General features: G+C 34.7%; 2 long non-coding RNA genes across 2 annotated transcripts; both read right to left on the bottom strand.

The window, feature by feature from the left end:
* Positions 1 to 643: 643 nt before the first annotated feature.
* Positions 644 to 1,884, bottom strand: LOC147495269 (uncharacterized). Its single transcript, XR_015199366.1, has 2 exons — positions 1,839 to 1,884; positions 644 to 932 (listed from the first exon to the last, which is right to left on the bottom strand). It is a non-coding gene; the product is annotated as an uncharacterized LOC147495269 (long non-coding RNA).
* Positions 1,885 to 3,721: 1,837 nt separating this feature from the next.
* LOC147495268 (uncharacterized) lies at positions 3,722 to 4,422 on the bottom strand. Its single transcript, XR_015198503.1, has 3 exons — positions 4,294 to 4,422; positions 4,068 to 4,208; positions 3,722 to 3,858 (listed from the first exon to the last, which is right to left on the bottom strand). It is a non-coding gene; the product is annotated as an uncharacterized LOC147495268 (long non-coding RNA).
* Between the last annotated feature and the right edge of the window lie 1,184 nt (positions 4,423 to 5,606).

The following is a 5,606-nucleotide window of genomic DNA, read 5'->3' as shown; positions in this document are numbered from 1 at the left end:
ATAAATAAAAACCCAAACTTTATATAACCTTAACTACTGTCACCAAAACAAAGCCAAACCACAGTGCACCATATATTAATCTGTTGCATATCAAAACACTCCTAAACACAAACTATACAATTTTCAAGTATATTAAGAGTGAAAAATACAAACGTTAGAAAAAGTAGCACCTTTGAGGCTTTGAAGATATGGTTATGTTTTGTAAAATGAGACTACACCATAACAGGCTATTTGCAACGGCAAAAAAGCGTTGCGAATAATTTTCGCAACGCTTTTTAAGCGTTGCAAATATGGCGTAGGTAAAGTGTTGGAAATTTTTGTAACGCGGTTAATAAGCGTTGCAAATATAAATTTTTAACGCTTTTAAGCGTTACAATAATGATTTGCAACACTTTGTATAACTATTTTGTACACAAATTTAAAATATTTGCAACGCTTTTAAGCGTTGGTAATTTATAAAAAATATTACCAACGGTTCTTAACCGTTGCAAAGTTGTTAGTTAATTAAAAAAAAAATTAATTTAAAAGTCGTTTGTAACGGTTATGAACCGTTGTTGATGGGTTGCTGATGAAAAAAAAATAATTTCTCATATTTTGTAGCGACCAGCTACACCTACAAAAAGATGCCCCCTCTTACACCATATACATAAATCATAAATTCTTATTTAAGCTAAATTTATCCTGTACACAATACATTTTCATACTATTTTACAAAGAAACCATAATATATATGGGAAAAAAAACTGATAAAATACAAAACTAATCCAACCATATACATTCACAACTTTGAGCGATTTTCTAAACCTCACAAACTTATTGTTGGACTCTCACCATAAAAAAAGTTCCGTACTATGATCCTAAATAAAAGATAACAGCTTGCGTTGTTGAAAACCCTACGCCCATTTACTTTCACAAATGCTCCAAAAGAGATCCTAACATTAAGATAAAATAGTCAACCAAGAAAAGATCATGAAGCGGATAATAAGGATTAAAACCAATTTAAAAGCTAAATACTGATAATCTAATAGTTCTGAACTTCTAGAATAGCTGACTAGGTATAACTCTGTTCTTCCTGAACTTAATATGAAGTTAAGTATGCCTATTTTAACTGCAAGTTGCAACATTAAGAACCGTGTTTGTGTATTTTGGGACTAGTAGTTTGTAAACAAGCTACACGGACATTAAATTAAGTTCTCCTAACGCTTTTACCTGATTCAATGGTGGCATGGTGCACATAAAAAGACATACAAGTTTCACTTTACAGGGGACAAAACTGAAGGCTATATAGGAAAATCTTGAAGTGTATGTTCATGACCCCATAGTCCAAAAGGACACGGTCAGCCTTTGACTCATTTTTGAAGACTAAAAACTACAGAATAAGGAAAAGTTTCTTAAAATATTCAAAGGTTACTATCATCACACATTCCATGTTAGCTCTTATTCCGGACTACGGACACGTTGGGGTAGTAGAATCACTCTCCTATTGCTTAAATTCTGAAATGGTGCTTTCTAATTGACTCACATACCCTCAAACTTCCTACAAATGCCTGTCGGTAAGCCAACTACAGAGGGTGTCACAAGTCTCAACCTTCCCCACTCCTAGACACATTCACATGCTATCTTAAATACAACTATTTGTTCTTTTGTGTTAAAATCCAGAATAGGAAATGATATATGACAAGAAGTGTTTCGAATGTGTATGTGAGGGGCTTTTAACTTTTAGGTGGAATATGTTCAAAGACATGTCTTGTTCAAATATTCACATATAGGGCTATAATAAATAAAAAAAAAACAGAGATAATTCATAGGTTAAGATTGAGTTGCTTTCTAGTTTATACCTGTTTATTTTAGATGGATTTTGAGGTTGCTTGCTTGAATGCCACAAAGTGGGAGCAATTCTACTCCTTCTCTCATGTTCCAAAGACTAGTTCTCCAAACAAACCAGTCTAGTTTCTCAAAATTTGTCCGTTCACCGAGCTTCTTCCCTCCAAAAAGAATCGACTCAACATTTTTCTGCTTCAACATCTCCTCTGCAACTCCAATCGGGGTTTATTCAATTGCTAGGACTTGGGTCAGAATCCACATTTACCCCACATTGATATAAATTTGATCCATTTGCCTATATGACAATACATTATATCAATATGGCCTTAAAGAATTGTGTAAAGAAGTAAACTACAAGTATTAACTTAACAATGTGATGAATAATTGATATGTTAGAAGATCATGGCAAAAGTTATAGTGAGATTCAATAAGAAAAACAATGGGGACATTTCAAAATGAATTATTGGAAGGACACCAACTTTTCTTTAAGGATATCGGGCATAATCAACTGTTTGGGCCCTTCCAATGAATGGTAAATGCAACCCCGGTGTTTCAAACTTTGCACCAAGTAGTACGAGAATAGTAGAATAGAGAGTATTCAAGGACATTGACAACCAAGATTTGGTACCCAAAATGTCCACTAATGAAGGCCAAGAGGTAGCTAAAATTAAACGTAACCGTGGGGGAGGGGTGTCACTATTCACTACCACTCCATATCTGCCATTTTCAGATAACACGAAGACCAATGCAGAAATGTGTTTCCGCTTATTGTGGGGATCCACCGCTTGAGAACAACACATACCCGGACACCCATCCTTTTTAGCTTTTTGTTTTGGTAGTTGGTTAAGTTTTCACCACAAGCAATGTTATTTTCTACCAATTCTTGTTATTAAGATAATTTTACATACATTTGACCACGTCACCTAATCACTAGAACAACTCAACATGACAACTTTTCTGAAACAAAACATACTCAGTAGAAGGAAGTGAAGTATTCGGACCATATATGGAGACCGGGCTAACAACAAACACAGGAACACTAACCAAAGCACAATTTCTAGCCTCGACCTTGAAAACAAACTTAGATAGTTGCATCACATGCAACAACCAACGAAAAGAAGAAATGGATATTGTAAATTGCAGAAAAAATAAGCAAACATTTAAGACTCCATTTTTGAACAAGACCACTCCTAACTTATTAGCTGTTCCTATTTAAGGCAAAATGCTCAAGTACTTTGTACAAAACGGCCTATATCGGCACCATTTAATTCCTTTGTAAAAATTCCTGGAAACAAATCAAATCAATGGTGAAAAGTATGCCAATGAAAATGACAATTGCGAACCAAAGCTGGCACTAGTTTACATTACATCAACGCTTTTATTTAGGTAACAAGATTAAGCAAACGGAACTAAAACCAAGCATGTGTGTGAATCAAGTCAATCAACGGTTGCTTTCATATTTGGTTGAATTACAATGCGGGCATTCATCGATAACCCGAATTTTAGGTGTACACGGATCCGAGGCGTAACTACCACTTTGACTCTGCCCAAACGCCATAGCAACAAAGATGGTCAACCAAATCAATGACCCCATCACCAAAACCACGGTTAATATTTGAGATAACTATTGGAGCGAGAATATGAACTTGATAGCCTAACAACAAAATTCAGTGATTTTATCGAATTTATTAACAAATATTACTAGATCTTAACATATACCAATAAACATATAAAATACTACTTGTTGAAGCCATTTTTCGTGCAATCCTGCAAATTAAAGCAAGCTGAGACGATTAGCTTTAAAAATTGCCGAACGCACTATTCCAAAACATGTTAATGGGGGCAGAACTGCCGGTTACCTTCTTTGTGCTGTTGTGCGGCATGAATTAGACCACTAATTTGTACCCCATCCATCAATAGTGCCATAACCATCAACTATGAGACCAGTAACATCGTCTAAATGCAAGCCATTGGCTTGAATCAATCCCGCCCCACTTTTTCGGTATCTTGAGGAGATAATATAGTTCCAAGTATCTACAAAAAAGAAGACGTAGTCAATCACCAATCAAGAGAAGTCTTTCTAACTTGAGCCATAAAACTCTCTTTCAGATCGAAGTATCGACATGGACATTATTAGGATGATCTTTTTGGAATTGCTCTTGTTTCGCCATGTTTATGTTAGCATTTTTACTTTCGGTTCTCAAAAACATAATCGAAAATGTCTTCGCGATTTTTTAAATTACCTGAATATTTATCCTTGAAAGTTTGCATGGGACCATTGAACGTAATGGGATTAACCAAAAATCTCCTTTCTCCAGGAATAATCATGTTAGCACTTTCGGCAAATTCTAATTACATGTAACATCCCATGCCTTCAAAAATGCCTTGTAATCAAAGATGGAAGTCGTAACTGTTAAATTATATATTAGGAAGAAAGCTAGCATACGGAAGAGAAGTAAAACAATTTACTTGAGAATAATCAATGTAGCCACCCCAACAGACTCCATAGTCTAAAACATTGATCTCTTTAACAAAACTACAAGAAAGAACAATAACATTTGAGCAGGATAGAGTGACAAGTATCAAGGCAAGTATACCTGTGAGAACAAAAGAATAGTTTTAGGATTCACCAAAGTAGAGACAAAATGAAAATAAATAAAAAGAAAATGAAAAAGGAGAGACAAAAAAGATAGTTAATTGAGGCATATTGAAGAAACCCATTCAGAAAGAGAACGAGCTACTCACCATAACATATGGTGGAAATGTGGAATGATCCTTGTATGACAAACTTAGAAACTTTTCTTTTATAGGTACCTTAAGGCACTTAATTTCAGCGTAAAATGTTGCACGACTCTAGAAAATGTAGAATCAGTTTATTTTGTTATCATTTCGACCAAATAGTATACTTGACTTCCGATTGAGATTTTAATTTTTAATGAATAGAACCCAACAACAATTGTAGGGTACATATTCAACTCGTTGATTTATACATACTTTGAGACCTGTAAGTGTACTTCTCATCATTTCAAAATCAAGGGAAATATATTACTTATTAGAGAAAGCAAGATGGATAGAAGCTCTTCAAGAGCATGAATTATATTAAAAGCCACCCTTAGAAATATAAGCAAACAATGAAGGATAGAGGTTTCCACGCATTGAAACAGTTACCATAAAGAGGGAATTTACTCAATTTAGATCCATCAAGAGTGGGAAAGCAAGAACTAATTGTGCGAATCTTTATCGGACAAGAGTTTTCGAACTTCGTCCACACTACAAGGCATTCGACACTACATATCAGTTGAGAAATTACCGATAATATATACAAGATAAAACTTACTATAACAAAAGTCGAACACTATAATCTTTGTTTTAAGAAAAGATATAAAACTAAAACATGTGGGCAATAGATAAATTAAATTACTAGTCAATCGGCCGTCTAGAACTAGGGGCTTGGTCTTGTGTAATTTCTCGGAGTTTGAATAAGACTAAAAAAGAGATCTCGTATATATGTGGTTAAGAAAAGTCCAATTAACATTCGATACCTTTTGTCCTTTAAGAGATGAATGATGGCTACGACTTGAAGGAGAAACAACTTGTCTTTAAGCGATTGTGAGAAATCGATGGTCTTGGGGCATTAGTAGTAGTAGTACCCGTGTAGATGGGCGTGAGGAATCTGGTGGAGAATACCAAGAAGAAGAAGATGGCCCGTGAATTTCTTGTTGCTCTTGAGAACCCCGCAAATAATAATAACAACAATCTTTCAAATTTGAAAATAAATTTAA

Source organism: Coptis chinensis, chromosome 6 (assembly GCF_015680905.1).
Source record: "Coptis chinensis isolate HL-2020 chromosome 6, ASM1568090v1, whole genome shotgun sequence".
NCBI lineage: Eukaryota > Viridiplantae > Streptophyta > Magnoliopsida > Ranunculales > Ranunculaceae > Coptis > Coptis chinensis.
This window is presented reverse-complemented; position numbering and strand designations above follow the sequence as displayed.